The sequence below is a fragment of the Danio rerio genome, chromosome 10 (genome assembly GCF_049306965.1).
Source record: "Danio rerio strain Tuebingen ecotype United States chromosome 10, GRCz12tu, whole genome shotgun sequence".
NCBI classification, from domain to species: domain Eukaryota; kingdom Metazoa; phylum Chordata; class Actinopteri; order Cypriniformes; family Danionidae; genus Danio; species Danio rerio.
Window position 1 is genome coordinate 33,836,035 of NC_133185.1, and position 19,438 is coordinate 33,855,472.

At 35.5% G+C, this 19,438-nt stretch overlaps 1 long non-coding RNA gene across 1 annotated transcript in view; it reads left to right on the forward strand.

The window, feature by feature from the left end:
* The window catches only part of LOC141376396 (uncharacterized), a 387,511-nt gene that overhangs the window by 171,790 nt on the left and 196,283 nt on the right, over nucleotides 1-19,438 (forward strand). Inside the window, exon 5 of the long non-coding RNA XR_012386404.1 lies at nucleotides 5,442-5,595. This is a non-coding gene — a long non-coding RNA (uncharacterized lncRNA). The remainder of the gene's footprint in view (nucleotides 1-5,441; nucleotides 5,596-19,438) is intronic.

The following is a 19,438-nucleotide window of genomic DNA, read 5'->3' on the forward strand; positions in this document are numbered from 1 at the left end:
CCAGGTATAGGTTGCGGCTGGAAGGGCATCCGCTGCGTAAAAACGTGCTGGATAAGTTGGCGGTTCATTCCGCACAACCTGTATATAATGTTTATTGTATATCCATCTGTAAATATCACTATAGTTTTTCTATAACTGCACTTTATAACTTATACCTGTATCCTGCACTTGCTGCTATTGCACTGCTGGTTAGACCTCAACTGAATTTCATTGCATTGTACTTGTACATGTGTAATGACAATAAAGTTGAATCTAATCTAATCTAATCTAATCTAATCTAATCTAATCTAATCTAATCTTTGTTTACTGTAGTTACCAAGGCCACAGCATTATTTCTGCAGTTCTATGTGTGCCAAACTGCTGAAATAGCTAGATTTAATAGATTTGTATTCAGTATTTGAATAATATTTTAGTTTGGATTAATTTCTTACATTACTGTAAGTTAAAATCTCCCATTGTTTCTGGATGAAAAGTGGTTATAATGTCTTAAAATGTATATGGACAGAGTCTTAAAAAGGTCTTAAAAGGCATTTAATTTCACTCGCTTATTCCTGTACATGCTATATAACACTCCATGGGGTATTTCCAACTTGATAGGGATGTCTGAACCATATATTGCAACTTATTAAAAAAGCATTAATATGATTTACAAAGAAACTATTTTGTTCAACTACTTTATTTTTTTCCCAGTAAGAGCATTATATGCTCTATTATATGCAGCATTTTTTTATATTAAAGATGTTTTTGATGCTGAGTTGAGTTGACTTTATTGATACCAGTAGGTAGATTCTTTTTGCAGCAAAGTTTGGTATTTGATACAAACAATTAAATCACACATATCCAAACCCACATATACATACAAAAGTATCTTATATAAAATATTAATTTTTTTTCAGAACCACAATAGATAATAGATAGGAACAAAGCTATTTGTGTAACGTTTTGTCCTATACTAAAAAGCATTTGAATCCTTCGACCCAAAGGATAAACTCCTCAGACAGAGAATGAGAGCTACAGCTACTAATATTCTAGGCAATCTGTAAAAGCTGCCCACTATACAGGGATTCGGTGCTCAGCTGTGATTCACCAATCAACCGACTAGACCACCTAATAACCTGGCTCAGTCTATTCCTGTTTTTAAGGGGCAGACATCCAAACCAGCAAGTAAGCATATTGGGGCCAATATGGAAATATGATGGTTTCCTGAGACAATAAAGGCACTAGTGCCCCTTCTTGCACACAGCATCACAGTTTTCCTCAAAGTTTAAAAAAATAAATAAAAACAGTCAATAATAGTACCTAAAACGGTTTAAAAAAAAGACCAAAAAGCTCTCAATGTCACAATTCGTTTGCGTTTAGATGTTGTCATTAGGTGCAATAAACTTCATGCAGCGCTGCGCAGTTCGATCGAAATCTGTTTTAAAGTGGTGCATGCTGGTTAGAAATGTTGTCCGGATTGATGCTGCGCTGCCGCTACGACCAGCGCTTCAAGATCAGATGACCGAATCAGACCGTGCAGCATCTAAAGAGCGACTGCTGGAACTGCAATAAGAGTCTGCATTCTGTTTTATTTGTTCTCAACATTTTTAGTCATTATAAATAAATAAATGATGATGATGCCATGTGATAGGTTATCATCATGACTGCCGCAACTTTGAGCCCTGAAGTGTCCAAGGGTCCGTACTTCGTACGTAGATTACTCAGTTAGCTGGATTTGGTTATTGATGATTTGACACGATCCAGGATTGTTTTGTTCTTCAAAACTGATCTGAGAGTTGTTGTCATGGCAACTGTTCTGCTAGCTCAAACTTGGTTGGAAGCAGGTTTAATTCATATAAACAGGATTAGATCGGCTCAGTTCAAGTAAAGATAATACAGAAAGTATGAACCAAATTCTGATATTTTCTTACAGTAGTAGTTATATAGACTTGGGAAAATGCTAAAAATTTTAAAACTATATAAAGTTATAGTTATTAATAAAATAAATGAAGTTATAGTATTGATAAAACTTATGCAATATGCACCCCCAAAATAAAAGTACCAAGACTGCCACCTGTTGGTACAAAGAAAACTTATTGATATGAACTTTTTAGATCATTTTAGTACAATTTGTGTATGATAATAGAAATGCACAATATGTGACTTTTTTAAAAGCGATAATACATTTATGCAGTCATGCATGAACATGTTTTGACAGTTAATATGACGGTGTTTTGATGCTTCATAAAAGTTGCAGACATCTTTACCAATATCAAAATGCTTTTGTGAACATCCAGTTATTCTTTACACTAATTAAAAAAAACGGCTACTATAATACTACTATAAGGAAAATCCGCTTTAACTGTAAAACTAAATCTTGACGCATAAAAGGGCCAATGATACAGCCCACAACAAGATTTAAAGTCCGTGTAATATTTAACAAACCATTTCCAATGAATTTTATGTAATTTTGCTCACATGGATAATTGAATATTAATCAGATGTCATTACGCTGCTGTGACCTGTCAGCCAATCGTTGCATTGCTGATCATGATTTCGAGGATCGATATATCTGTCCTTCACAACACACGAAGCGATCTCAGATCAGTTCATCCAGACATTTTAATCTGATTCACGAACTTTTTTGAAGAACCAAATTAGCCAGAGATCAGTTATCAAGATTAAAATATCCAGAATCTGCTAAATCATCTTAGATCATTTAACCGAGCTACGAACAGACACCAGCTTTCCGGTTGACGGCTCCGTTTTCAACTCCGCCCCCGCCTGTGCTCGGCTTCTCTCGTTGATCACTGGCTGGAGCTGCGCTTCATGTCGAACGTACCTTCTGTGTATTTGTTGTGTCATGTGATTCCTCATGTGTTGTGTTCCATGTGCTTCTGTTTATGTCATGTGATTCTGCTTTCCCGCCATGTTCATTAGTTCCACCTGTGTCACACCCCTGTATGTATTCAGTTCAATCATGCTTGTGTATTTATACCCCTGGTTTTTTTTTTTTTTTTTAAAAAGCCCTACAATAGTATTGTATTGTCACGCTCCCTGTCCTGCCTACGCTGTTGATGGTCCAGTTCTGAGTGTTATTGTGTAATTAAATGCGTGTTTGTGAATGAGCCAACAGCTGTGACACTCAAGAAATAAAATTTTGTAAGTAAATTAGTTTGTCAAAGCTTTGCATTTACTTTACAGAACTTTGAAGTAGAGTGTCCACGTGTGAGCAAAATCATAACTGAAACGTACCCAAATTGCTGTTTGAATGCAAACTCAAACCCTTATTCTTGAAGAGATATGTTCACCTGAAATATTTCTCAACCTGAAAGGGTGGGAAACTCAAGTAAGGAAACTTAAACATTACTGTTTAAAAACCATCAAACTATTCAAGAGCTGTCTGAGTTGGAACTTTTCTTTTCTGTAGTCCCTGCAAAAAGTCTTATTGATTTATCAGTGTTGTACTGATTGAAGATTCAGATCTAAAATTTATGATGGTGAACAGCCTCAGTTAATCAGGCCTAATAGAATGAATGAATCTTTGTTAATAGGCTTCAGCAGACTGTGTAATTACCTCTGACAGAAACAAGTTCAATGTGTGAAGCAATTAAAGGCCATGGAAGAGCTGTAGGGAGTTTAGCACCTTGAGTATGTGTGGATATTCTTTTTGTGCAATGTCTTTAACACATTGTCGCTACTACTCAAAGTATACTACTATCAATTATTTTATGTGTGTGACGCACAATTGAATGCACTGCTTTACAAAGTATATCCTATTTGATCACGTGTGTGCACTAGTAAGATTTATCACAGTCCAAAGCCTGTGCTTTTTATCTGTAAAGGTTATGAGCAACAGGAATGTCCTAGTAGTTACTTATAATAAATTTGTGATCCTGTTTAGTCGTTTCTCACCAGCAATAAGCGTTGTTGTATTTTTTTTTTCTTTGTTATATTGTCTTTGGTAGTTTGTTGTTGTTTTTTCCCATAACTATTTTCGACACTAAACTGGGATATGGTCCAGTTTAGTGTTGACAAATTCTGGAAAATAGTGCTCCTAATGCTAAATTAAAAGGGAACATTGGGCACATCCAATCCCATGGGATTATTCCAAGTTTTTCAAACATTAGAATGTAAAATAAAACACAATTTAAAGTAGATCTTTAAGTAGATGTTGGTGTTCTTTTATATAGTGGATCCGACCTGTCAAAAAAAAAAAAAAGAAATCTAAAGTGTTGTTGTGAATGCAAAATCCCAAGGTTGTGTTAAACTGACGTTTAGATGGACATCAGTAATCTAATTATTTTACTTTAATCTGAATAAATCAATAATATGATTGAGGTATTTACATGAGTTGCTTTTTGAACGTTCCTTTCATGAATGTTTTAGCACATAGTTTGATTAACATCATTGCATCACTACGCTTTCCACATTTCCTCTGGAGTTTTAAGCAATTTTGCGTGTTTCATTTTAATTTGTCAACGTTAACTGCAGTTTGGCACTTTCATTCAGGAACGTTTCCTGCATGCCCCCTATGTAAAACTGAGAAATTGGATGTATGAATGTAAAGTTTTAAAGGAATTAGATAGCGCACACTATTTTGGAAAAAACTCTGTATTTCGCGATACAAGTGTCTGTGGTCCTTCACTGACTCGGTAGGGGCAGAGAATAGTGTCAAACAGCCATGTGTATAGACTATCCTGTCGCAAAATGTGGTGAAAATCCTACACAACAGTAATAGTTTAAGGTGTTTACATGTCTGTACTGCACTGTATGTGACTAAAATTGACGTACTTCACATGTCTCAATTGGATTTCTGTTTGATTATGACTTAAGTCGGACTAATCAAAAATGGCTGTTTACATGGTATTCTCTTAATCAGAGTATTGTCTTAATCATATATAAATCAGATTATTGGTGTCCATGTAAACATACTCAATGACACAATGTGAGGTCATATAATTATTTCATGTGAAAAATTTCTGACGGATTTCTGTGCCCATGGACCTTAACTCATTCAATATTGACTTAATGTTTGTTTTTCGTTGTGTTACATTTGCAGTTGTGCTCAGGTGCTGATATTTAGTGAAACAACACTTTTCCTTTTGTGGTTTTACTTAAATATCTCTTAAATTACGAACAAAAACTCATAAAGGACATTTTTGGCTTTCATAACTTGCATTATAGTGTCTATCTAACCTCATTCTAATAGGCTTCATCGCAGACATATATTTCTTTATTTTATTGGTGTACTTAATAACGCCAGATTGCACATCGTTAAGACTGAAGACAACAATTATGCCAGGCTTTTATTGTAGACAATAAATATTGCACATTCCTACCTAGTATACACATAAAAGTGAAGTATACTTTGAGCTGTAAGTCTAAAAAAAAAAAAATGTATTTCTCTTCATGTTGTTCTGGTGGGATCTGTATGTGACTCGCTCTATGTCTTCTTCCAGATACAGATGAAATGTGTCATGCTGACTGACATTTGGAGTGTCGACTGTGATCCAACTTCAGTAAAGCAGATACCTGTGTGACTTTCATCTCAATGACACAAGGGACACTTCAACCACTGGTCCGAGCTCAATAACACTCCGAACGTCTCTTTGGGTGAGTGCCGTGAGCACAAATACCATGGCATTTCATCACATATCTGCTGTTATTTTATTTCGAGAAATAATTGCGAAGATAAAGCCTTGGACCGGAGATTGAGTGAGGTTCAGATCTTTTGCGATTTGATTCATGCCCCCTGTCTTCTTCCATGTCAGCAGAAAAGAGCAAATGAGAGAATTAATTTCTGTCAGATGGCCAGCTATTCAGCAGGCAAAGGCCAGAGCCGCTGAGGGGTATTTTTTTTTTTAGCTTCTCACTGAGAAGCACTGATGACCAAGCGAAAAGACAGGCAAAGGTTGGCAGCATTAACTATGTTTGTCCTTTCCTTTGCAAGATTCAATAAGGATTTAACATGATCGATGGCATAGATTAGCTTGCATTTGATTAGTGACCTATCAGTAGCCCAACATGTTAAATATTTTTTTGAATACACTAAAAAGCAATTACATTACTTAAAAAGTGTGTGAACCCATATCTTTACAAGTTAATAAGTTGACTTTACTTACAAAAAAGTGAGTAAACCTGTAGTAACCTGTTAAATTGACGTACTTTTTTTGATTATTTACTTAATTTTAAGGCAATTGATTTATTCAGTTGTTTTTTTTAAAGGGGGGGGGGGGGGGGGTTAAGCACTCAATCAAGTTTACCTTATTTTGTACATTGGATTCCACCATAATGAAAATATATTAAACAAACTCAATTAATGTTACCATTTAGAAGAAAACGGCATGTTTTACTATAGATTTTAGACCTAGGGCGCCGCCATCTTGTAATGTCGCTGTGTCTGACGTCACAGGGTTGGTTCTGTTCGCTTAGCAAAACATATACAATGGAAGTAAAGGAGACTGTAAAGCCTAATTTAACCAAATGCGTGAAGTTATGGAGCTGCTGAAAATACAAGCATCATATGTGTGTCTAATATAAAAGTATACATATTTATACGGTAACACTTTATTTTGATATTTATGCTATTTTTATTTTCCCCCCTTTTAATTACCGTTCATTTGATGCGTTTTGATTCACTCTCTGTATTATGCTGCCTGACTGCCTGTCTGTGACTGTAACGAACTGAACACAGACACTGGACAGCCTAATTTAACCTAATGCATGAAGTTGTGGATGAGCATCACAGAGCTGGTGCAAATACAACAAAGACAGGCATTTAAGTTTCTTGAGTGGTGAATTTTTCTTATTTTAATACCTTTCGTTCGATGCGCTGTGGTCCGCTCTCTCACGCTGCTCCAGCAATGCCTGCCGAGAGGGTTTACGTTCAGACTAACGCAACAATTAAATTCATACATGACTTTATTAAGTCACGTCTGTTCGGATTATGTCAAGACACAATCTCTCATCAAGTCGATCAACTCGATCTCTCAGCATGTATGAAGGATGTAAAAATCTGCAGCTGTAGCAGTGAAAAGTGAAAGTATCTGCCCTCATTACGTCGGTAGTGATTCCCTCTCTGTATTACACTGCCTGACTGCCTGTGGTTTTAACCAGGTCCGGTGCTGATGTAATGAGGGCGGGTACTTTGACTTTGCACTGCTACAGCTGCTTACCGCTGCTCGTTTTTAAACCAAACTGAGATCACTCAAAGCGCTTCACATTCATGAGGGGGATCTCTTCACACCACCAGCAGTGTGCAGCATCTTGGATGATGTGACAGCAGCCACAGGACAATGGTGCCAGTGCACTCACCACACACTAGCTATTGATGAAGTGGAGACACAGCGATAGAGCCAATTCAGTAGATGAGGATGATTGGGTAAAAGCCAATGGAAGGAATTAGGCCAGTGAACTGGGGCTACCCCCTACTCTTTACGTGAAGTGCCATGGGATTTTTAATGACCACAGAGAGTCGAAAAGAAGGCGCTCATTGACAGTACAGGCCTGCAGCCGGGGGGAGGTTCAGGCGGTTCAAAAGATCCACTCCTCCCTTGACAAAGGTCCAGAATTTGTCCCACACAAGAGTTCATTTGTCATGTTTTGACTGTTATGATAATTAGTGAAGATAGCCCATTGATAAAGATTTTAAGACAAGCTGTCGCTTCGGTCTGACTTTAGCTAATCAGTTTTTTATTTTACATTCTGGCCTAAGAGAAGTCATCTTTAGCTTCCGTATTGTTTTTAAACAGAGAAAACATTTTACAGGTAACTCTTATCCTAAATCTAAAACAAAAAATGGGCAATATAAAGTTGTGAGGCACCAAAAGTGGCTTCTTTGAAAACTAATGTTTTAATTTTTTTATTTTATTAAAATGGCCAAACTCTGACTGAGGAAAGTTTGTTATTTGCCTAATAAATGACAATAGACTATAGTTTCCATTCAAAACTTTAAACGATTCATATTTTTTCTAATGAAATATGCTGTAATAAATAAATATATGATATGATAAAGTATTATTTCACATTTCTGTATTGTAAATCTTTAGGAAGTAATTTTGGTATGTCAAAAAATGTGGTTATGATAACCACCAGACAATCTAATCCAGCTGAAAATAATGCTTAACATATCACTAAAGTGCAGTAATTTAATTAAATAGAAAATGAGGCATATAACTGCAGAAAGGTTTTTTTAGAAAACAGAACCACTCTTCTCACCTGGCTGGCTACGGGCCTGCAGTATGGTGTTCTCTCCACTACACTGGGGCATTATGGCCCCGTTTACACTAATGTGTTTTCGTTTTAAAACGCATAAGTTTTGCTGCGGTTACGCCATACGTCCACACTCTGCCGGAGTTTTCGAGCGCCGAAAACAGAGCGTTTTGGAAACGCTGAAGAGGCCGTTTTCATTCTAAAATGCTGCTGCTCCGTCTGAGTGTGGATGTGGGAAAATTGAGACATCTGAAAATGGAGGCGGGGCTGCCGACTTTTGCCTCTGTAATTGGGGCTATTCCTCATTATTAAGTAGCCTAACTTTACACACAGTTCAGTTCTGCATCTTCTTCTTGTAAGTTCAGACTTTTCAAGTTTGATCAAGTCCGCGGTCTCCCCCTCCTCAGTTTCATATGAAAAACAGACTACCGTGGACATGGCCAAATCTTCAAAGGGAACAGTGTACTTTAACTTCACTTCATCCTGGCTGCATTGTTTCACTTTCTCAACAATAAAATGAAAACATGATTTAAAGAACTGGCTATTTTCTTTTTGATATTAGCAACTTAACAGACAGCAGAAATGTTGAGGCGTTGTGCTGCATATATGAGCATCATCTTCACTGTGTGGATATTTATAACAAAATGGAGCCTATAACAACTGACTCCTTTCAATTTCAGTAAAAAATGAAACTCCACCTCTCTTTTGCTGAATATCAGTTTTAATAATCGATAATGGCCATAATAAAAGTATAACATACAATAAGTTTATACATTATAGGAAATAAAGGCAAGCAATCAGTCAATATAGAGAATGTAGGCTACGTGGTTACATTAATCATTAACCTATCTTTGCGCTAAGCCAAAACACGTTACCTGAGAACAAGTAATAGATTTCAATGACCAACGTCGGGGAATATGTCATTAGATATAGACAACAAGATGAATGAAATATCACGATTAATAAATATAGTGAGATTAGATCCAGCGGGTCATGCTTGATGAGCACTCTGAGCAGAGCTCTCATCTGGGAAGATAGGCTGCAGCGCTTGCTCGAGAGTGTGTGTGTGGTCACGTGATGTGCGTTTTCAACATTTTGGTGTGGAAGGAGAGCTGTTCAGAAATGCTGGGTGAAACGCTAGTGTGGACGCGGATCGTTTTCATTCTAAAACGCCATTTTAAAACTAAAACGCACTTGTGTAAACGGGGCCTATGACTCAGACAGACGACAGGTTGAGCGCCCCCCTGCTGGCCTCACTAACACCCCTTCCAACAGCAACCTAGTTTCCCCATGTGGTCTCCCATCCAGGTAATGACCAGGCTCAGTGCAGTTACTCACTGAAGCCAAGCAGGTCTTGGACTGCAGGTTGATATAGCTGTGGCTTATAATGTTATAAAAGATTTAAACGTTTTAAATTGCAGTAATATTTCATGATATTAGTGTATTTGTATTTTATATAAAAAAAAACTCAAAATAATAGAATAAAAAAAAAGTTAAAAGTTAGGAAAGCATTATTCCAATAAATGCAAAGAAAGCCAGTATGAAGAGGTGATGGGACACTCAATAAAAATTGAACAGGTCATATTGGACCAGTGCAAATGAAAATCACATCTTTTAATTAAAAGAGCTTGTCACCTTATTGCCAGCTCCCTAGAGAACCTGAAAAACAAATAGAGCCTTATTTTTAGTCTTGTTCATTCTAAAGGAGCAAAATTTTGTCATTTTGTCAGACAGAATCATTTATTTGACATGTTATAGAACAGGGGTCACCAACCTTTTGGAAACTGAGAGCTACTTCTTGGGTTCCGATTAGTGTGAAGGGCTACCAGTTATTAAATAACACATTTTTCTTAATTTACTTTTAATTATATGTTAGACATTAATCATGTAAATGATTTCTCACAGTAGTTTTCAACAATGGTTTATCAAGTTAGATAAATATCAATATGCAACACTTCATTTGTCTGAAATAGTTTTTAAAGTTTTTTTTAATATATAACTTTAAAGTAATTTTCAAATTTACACCAATGCAAGTGTGATTTAAAAAGAATATTTATAAAAATATTACATGCAGCTTTACTCATATGTGGCGCTATGGTGAGCTATTTTTAGAACAGGCCCGCGGGCAACTCATGTGAACCTGGCGGGCTACCTGGTGCCCACGGGCACCATGTTGGTGACCCCTGTTATAGAAACTCAAGTATTGCAAACGGTGTCTTTCTCAATTCAACTGCTAGATTTGTACCGGCATGTCATACAACCAAAAGCGCTTCACATTTGTTAGGGGTGGTCTGTCCACACCACCACCAGTGTGCAGCGTACACTTGGATGATGCGACAGCAGCCACAGGACAAAGGCACCAGTTCACTCACCACACACTAGCTATAGGTGGAGTGGAGAGACACTGACAGAGCCAATTCAGTGGATGGGAATGATTGTGTAAAGGTTGATGAGAAATTCGACCAGGACACCTACTCTTTTACAAGAAGTACCATGGGATTTTTAATGACCACAGAAAGCCAGGACCACGGCTTAAAGTCTCATAAGAAAGATTGCATGCAGTATAATGTTCTCTTCACTCTACTGGGGCATTAGGACTCACACAGACCACAGGTTGAACGTAGCCCTGCTGGCCTCACTAACACAACTTTCAACACCAACCTAGTTTTAACAATGGGGTCTCCCATCCAGGTACTGACCAGGCTCAGCCCTACTTAGGTTCTGTCGTTAATCAGTGTCGGGCTGCAGGGTGATATAGCTGTGACTTAATATGTAACTAACCATGTAAATATTGTTATAAAAGATTGAAGCGTTTTAAATTGCAGTAATATTTTATAATATAAGTGTTTCATTGTATTTTATAAAAAAAAAAAAAAAAAACTCAAAATAATAGTATAAAAAAAATATTAAAAAAAAGGTTAGGAAAACCTTATTCCAATAACTGCCAAGAAAGCCAGTATAAGAAGGTAATAGGACGCTCAATAAAAAATGAACAGGTCATATTGGACTAGTGCAAATGAAAATCACACCTTTTAATTAAAAAGAGCTTGTCACCGTATTGCCAACTCCCCAGAGAGAACCTGAAAAACAAATAGAGCCTTATTTTTAGTCTCGTTCAGTCTAAAGGAGCAAAATTCTATAATTTTGTCAGACAGAATCGGTTATTTGACACGTTATAGAAACCCAAGTATTGCAAACTGTGTCTTGCTCAATTCGGCTGCTAGATTTGTACCTGCATGACTGGACATAGTAGCCGAAGGCTGTAAACAAAACGAACGCGCTCACATTGGTTCCACTTTTAAATTGACAGTCCTTCTCTGTAATGTATTTAGAATAGCTGGCAGTTTGTAATAAATATCGAGAGTCAAGAAAGCTCAAATGAACTCCACAGCACTGTTAACACTATCCCAAATGTCTGAGAGAAATCGCAAAACTCAAGAAAGCCAAATGTTATGAGCGTATTTTATAAGGTTAATTACATTTTTAACTATGCAGGCTGAAAATAGAGGGCTAATTAAGAAATACCTGTTGTGTTTTTTTTTTTCTCTCTCTCGCACTTTTAAGAAAGCATCTGCATGCACTGCGACAACTTAAGTGCTGTAATGGAAGAAAAATTGGTTGTGCTGGCCTCTGTCCTAATTTTAATAAACAAACCAACCCTCCCTCTCAATTAGATGTGCATATTAAAATCATCGCAGAATAATGCCCAGGGTCTTTTGTGCTGAGGGAATCCATGCCTAGTTAGTCAACAGGATGTCTGGCACGTTGCACGCAGAAGCTAAGTTCGTTAATTTGTTCCATTCAATGCTGCATTTGAATCTGCCGGAGGGAAATATGATCTTATTTTCTCCTTGTTTCTGATGGTGGGCCAGAATTATTGCTTTTCTGCTTGAGGGATGCCCGGGGCTCTATCACGTAAATGCAAAGATTTTATCCCTTTCTCTGTGCTCTGGTAGATTCAGGCTGAGTTTTTCATTACTGAGGGTCTGATCTCTGCCAGGAGGCACGGGGAGAGAGAGGAGAGCGGGTGAAGGTGGTCAGCAGTGTATCATTACAGAAAATAGATAGTGTGGCCAAGTGGCACTGGCAGAAGCACCGTTGACCACTGCGTGTGATACATTTTTTAGGAAGAACTTTTTTTGATGCATTTTTCATTCATAACCAATGTGTTTTTTTTCTTTGGTTTCTTTGGCTAGACACTATTAAAACATTATCCAATAATTTTCACCATTCTTTTCCAGCTGGATGATTACAAAGTATGATTATGAATGATTGAGAAATGCAAAAAAAGTGTTTACAAAATATTAAGACATTTTTCTTTATTATTAAAAGGTGTCAAGATGAGTCATTTAATTATTATTCATTATACCATAATAAATTATTAAATATATTTATTTTTTTTGGTTAAAATATGAACTTGGTGAAGTCAGGAGGAAAGTAATTAATTAATTCCTTCCTTCCTTCCTTCCTTCCTTCATTAATTCAATTGTGAAATTCATTCATTCATTTATTCATACATGACATTTATTCACTCATTCATGACATTCATTTATGCATTCATGACATGTATTAATTAATTAATTCATTCATTCATTCATAACATTCATTCACTCATTCATTCAATCAATCGTTACATTCATTCATTCATTCATACATGGCATTTATTCACTCATTCCTTTCATTAATTCAATCAATCATGACATTCATTCATTCATTCATTTATTTATTCACTCATGCATTTACGGCATTCATTCATGACATTTATTTACTCATTCATTCATTCAATCAATCGTGACATGTATGCATTCATTCATTCATACATGACATTTGTTCACTCATTCATTTCATTCATTTAATCAATCGTGACATTCATGCATTCATTCATTCATTCATGCATTTAAGGCATTCATTCATGCATTTATTCAGTCATGGCATTTATTCATGACGTTTATTCATTCATCCATGACATTCATTCTTTTATTCATTCATTCATGCAGTCATGAAATTTATCATTTATTCATGCATTCATTCATGCAGTCATGAAATTTACCAATCATTCATTCATTCATTCATTTACAGCATTCATTCATGACATTCATTCATTCATTCATTCATTCATTCATTCATTCATTCAGTCATGACATTCATTCATAACGTTTATTCATTCATCCATGACATTCATTCATTCATTCATGCAGTCATTCATGCAGTCATGAAATGTTTCATTCATTTATTCATTCATTCATTCATTCGTTCATGGCATTCATTCATTTATTTTCCTTTGGCTTAGTCCCTTCATTCATCAGGGGTTGCCGCAGCGGAATGGACTCCCAACTTATTCAGCACATGTTTTACACAGCGGATGCCCTTTCAGCTGCAACCCGGTACTTGGAAACATCCATAAACAGAATGAAGAATATTCACAGAATGAAGAATACAAAGGATAATCAGAGACGGGAACTATGCAATAAACAAAAATAAGACAGAGCAATGAGGAAACCGAGCACTTGAAAGCACAGAGTTAATTATCTGAAGAGAAACAGGTGTGATAAATTAATTAACAATGTAGAAGAGGAAAAATGGCACTCATGCAGACAGAAAACTTCACCAAAATGGAATGAATCACAATACACATATGATCATGTTTATTATGTACAAAAAGTTGAAGTCCGAATTATTAGCCCCCCTGAATTATTTGCCCCCTGTTGATTGTTTATTTTTTTCCCCCAATTTCTGTTTAAAGGAGAGAAGATTTTCACATTTCTAACCAAAATAATTTTAATAATAATCTCTAAAAACTGATTTATTTTATCTTTGCCATGATGACAATACATAATATTTTACTAGATATTTTCATGGCACTTCTTTAGCTTAAAGTGACATTCAAAGGCTTAACTAGGTTAATTAAGTTAATTAGGCAATGTAGGGTAATTAGACAAGTTATTGTGTAATGATGGTTTGTTCTGTAGACTATATATATATATATATATATATATATATATATATATATATATATATATATATATATATATATATATATATATATATATATATATATATATACATATATTATATAAACTTTCAAAGGGGGACTTCAACTGTATATTTAAAGGTGCTTCATATGTTCCTGAGTCATAAATTACATAAAATGAATGACTGACTAAATTAATGAATTAATGAATGAATATGCATAATTTAAAACTTTTCAATCATTTGAAATGTTTAATTAGCTTACTAAAATCTTTATTATTCACACATTAACATTCTAACAAGCATTATAATGTTCATACTGTACATTGAGACTAGAACCAATCTCTTCGAGCATATAAAATGAAACCTAATTTAATCCCGAGGGAGTTTTCCTTAGTTTCATTAAATTCACACATCCTGACAGTACAATGCAAGCTCAAAGGTATCTGAGACGAGTTAAACCGCATAATCATAAACAATGCAATCTTGCAATTAGAGAACCATTATCCCATTATGTAGAAATTCCTTGTGCTTTTTAAGGGGAGACATCGATAAATGAGAGCGCCTTTTTAATTTCCAAGCTTTACCGCTGTCTGACGGAGCTGCATTCAATTAAAACACGCTTTCAGTAATGAGCTACAGAGCTTTCCCTCATTGCTTTGTTCATGCTACCGGAATACCGGAGAATTTCTGTGACACTGTTTAATTCTGTATATAGAGGATAATGTTTGATGAGATGTGGTGGAAAACAAACAAATGAAGCTGCTGTGGTGTGCAATTATTTTGTTCTCTTTAGGTAATAACTTCAGTAATTTTTGTATTCATATTATCTGTACATTAAATAGTACAAATCATCTAACAAGGGCTATAATGGTCTAAATTAAATTCTGGGAAGTCATTTAAGTGAGAATGTGGAGAATTGCAGAGCTTTCACGTGAGCTTTTCTCAACTCAGAATTTAAAGTTAGCTCTAATTTTCTTTGACTTCAGGATGTAATGAGAAATTTGCACTTGACCTAAGCACATGTTCTTGCCTTTTAGCCTACCGCTGTTCTGTCCTTTCTGAATGAGTGGATCAGCATAAAATTGAACAAAATTAGCGGAAGAAATGATTACCTTTTGGACTATTGACTATAGCATTAACTAAATGTGCACCTACTGGTTTATTCAGGATAGAGGTTGATATATGTGATCTTAAAACCAGTCATAAGTATAAATGAAAATGAAAGTATTTTGGACATTGTTACAGTCCCTAATTTAAATACGACTTGTGATCCTAAGACAATGAAAACATAAATAAACAATGGTTAAAGTGCTCCAACTAAATTATTTATTAAGATAACCAGCAAAATAATTCAAAAAGACAAGAGATGGGGAACCCAACAACATGATAAATAACAACTAAACAAAGATAAAGCAGGTTGGGACTCCCCACTCCAAACAAATATCAAAAGGAAAGTATAAAAGAGAACACAACAATAAAGCCATCAGAAACTGTGGTGGCATGAAGGAATGAGCGAGCCAGAAAGCCGATTTCGTCTATTTTAAAAGCCTGACGTCACCAAATCAAACAATAGAAAACTGAAAAGGAAAAAAGACAAACAAGATTAGTTGAAAGTAATAATTATGGGCAGGAGTGAATGCCACATGTAACAGAAATTAATCAAATTTCCATTTATTTATAGTTTGTTAATATTTGCACCAGACACAACTATTTAAATGTCTGTGGGTATCCGTGGGTTAATAAAAATGTAAATACTGAGAAAGATATGTTATGTTATGGGCTTTTGATGAGTCCAAATAAAGTCCTAGGCAATAATATTACTAATAAAACATTGAATTTCGATATATTTACAGTAGGACATGTAAAATATCTTGGTCACACTTTACATTAAGGTTTTATAAGTTTGTGTTTACAATAACAATACTTGTACAGCATTTAATAATCATAGTTCAACATGTACTAATTTGTTATTGACATCCAAATCAATGTTTGTAAACATTAGTTAATGCACCGTGAGTTAAAATGAACTAACAATGAATGACTGTATTTTCATTAACAAACATCGAGTAAATTTACATGGACACATATAATATGAATTAGACAATAGTCTGATTAAGAGTCTACCATGTACACGGCGATTTTTGACTTTTAATCTGATTATGGTCATAATCAAACTAAACAGAAATCAAATTAAGACATATGGAGTATGCTGATTTTAGGCGCATTATGGAAGTGCAGTACAGACATGTAAACACCTTAAACTATTACTGTCCTGTAGGATTTTTGCCATTATTTGTGACAGGATATTTCATACACACACAGCTGTTTGACACTATTCTCTGCACCTACCGAGTTAATGAAGGACCACAGATGCGTGCAAAGCGAAATGCTGAGGGTTTTTTTTTTCCATACGGCGTGTGGAATTCTACTAAAATCACTCTTCCAGCACTGCATACTCTCAATAAATATATTGTTTGTCACAGGAGGCACATATAAAATGTTCCTGAATGAAAGTGAAAACACAAGCTGTGTTAAAGTTGACAAATTAAAAACGAAACATCTGAAATTACAAGAACCTTGGAAGAAATGTGGATAGCGCGGTGACACAATGTTAATCAAACTATGTGCTATAAAACGGGATCATGAAAGGATCATTCAAATAGCAACTCATGTAAACACCTTAATCATATGGTGACACTTTATTTTGATGGTCCATTTGACTATTAGTAGACTTTCTGCTTAACTTCTGTTGATATGCTGCTTTAACAGACAATTGAACGAACTATAAGAAACTTTGCATGTACATGTCAATTTACACTTACCCTAACCCAAACTGCCAGTCTACTTATAATCTAATAAGAATTAGTTGGCATGAAGATGGAATGTAACTTAAATTCAACAAACGGACCACCAAAATAAAGTGTAACCAAATAATTTGATTACTGATGTCCATGTAAACGGAGTCAGTAACTAACATGAACAAATTGTGTAATAAATATATTGTTAACTGTTTGTTCATTGTAATTAACACATTGACTAACATTAAATAATACATCCTTACTGTGTTACCAAAATATCTTGATGGAACATGTTCTATAAGTTTTCTAATGATTTTTGTCATAAAAGAAACATCAATAATTTGGGTATTGCCAACAAATATATCTGTGCAACATAAGATTGCTTTTGTGGTTCAGGGTCACATATTTCTCTATGCCACAAAAAGACATCGAGTGTTCAGTAAAATATATATGATCATAGCCACTTGAAATGTAATTTAAATCATTTCAATTGGTTTCCATGGTGCTGTTGAAATACGGTTCATGATGAAACAGTTCGACTGGTTCACTGTTGCTTAGCACTTTTATTAGAATAAAGGATTAAAAAAAAACCTTGAAGCTTAAAAAAAAAACAACCACTGGCTTACATTTACAAAGCAATCAGTAAAGGAACACAGAGCCCTATCAGATACTCTAGTGTGTGAGTATATGTGTGCGTCTCGTTGTGTGTGTATTTTAATGAAGTATGCATGCATTTCTTCTTGAATAACTCTCATCTGTTCATTAAGTGTCTTGTCTTCTTAAAAGCTTCCTCGTTGCGGCTTCAATGAGGTGCATTTGTATGCAGGAGAGTATATGAGCCTTGATAAAGGTGGACCAGCAATCACTGCTTTGTTCATTTCAAGTGTACTTTTCATCTTTTTCAATATGAGCAATTAATTGAAACTGGTGAAGAGAGACAAGCTCATGACCGTGTCTAGGTCAAATAGCTGCTTTTGTTCTGCTGTGTTTAGGCTGTTTTTACAATTGTTTTGATTTAGCCCCCCTACTGCTACATCTTTTATATTGCAGTTATGCTCAAATTACATTTCTGCAGTTCGTCTTTGTTGTTTCGGTTGACAAAAACTTAAGTATGTGTATAGACTAAACACATAGGCTAATACACATAGGAATAAAATGAATATAGTTTGAGGTTTACTACAAAACTAAATAATGGTGGTTGACCAAACAGAATACATATTGATTTATAGATAGTTTTCAGTTGCGTAGCAAGCAAAACTTGTCATAATGTGCAATATTTCATGCATGCAAGGATCACTGATCTTACTATCTCTGTCAGGGTTCTATCTTATGTTTATTTAATTCTTAGCTTGTGACAGAACTCTGATACTCTCTTGTTTGTTTTCTTTTTGTGAGTGCATTGGTTTGAGTTTGCTTGAACCATGTACTCTTTTCTGTGTTGTGAGTGCACAGCGTCAATTTATCTTGAGGTGTTCACTTATGTCTGTAATTTATTGTCTGTGGTTTTTTGTGTGTGTTTAGCACATGGTTTGTGTTGTGTTTTTTCCCATGTGCTCATTTGTCTATTAGTTAGACCCCGCCCTGTTCATTTTGTTAATTTGTTTCACCTGAGCTCCTCTTTTCAGGCTTTGTTTGCTCCTATTTATTCTCCCAGTTTGCTGTTGTCTGTGCTGATTCGTTTCTCATGTTACATGTAGTTTGATGCCTGTCTGTTTTTTGCCCAGATTGGTTTTATTTTGTTTTACCTTAACTTACTGATTACCCTAGCATGTTTTTTTGTTTTGTTTTTTGCTCCAGCCCTGTTGGCTGTTATCTGGGCTCTATGTCCAGTTTTTTGTCCCTAATTATTGAAGCTTCTTTTTATTGCTGATCTGCGTCTGGATTCTGTTCACACACACCTGAGAATCTCACACTTAAAGCGAATCTGTTTAGTGCTTGGCTGGCGGGGTGCAAAAAAAAAACTTATTACTAAGCCATACTTACATGCCATTTCATATAAATTAAATATGGATATAAAAGCAACTTCACCTCAGTAAAGCAGGCTAGACGGAATAGTGCTATTTACTGATGTTTTGTTGTTAAACTAAATAAAAATCTACAGTGTCGATGCTGTGAAAGGTTGAAAATAGTCACCAATATTTTGTCGAAAAATGTTTTGTTGCTGAACAACACTTCAATTACTGATTACCCTAGCATGTTTTTGGTTTTGTTTTTTGCTCCAGCCCTGTTGGCTGTTATCTGGGCTCTGTGTCCAGTTTTTTGTCCCTAATTAATAAAGCTTTTTTTTTTTTATTGCTGATCTGCATCTGGGTTCTGTTCACACATACCTGACAATCTCACACTTAAGGCGACTGTTTAGTGCTTGGCTGGCGGGATGCAAAAAAAACACTTATTACTAAGCCATACTAAGGCCCCGTTTACACTAGTGCGTTTTAGTTTTAAAACGGCGTTTTAGAATGAAAACGATCCGCGTC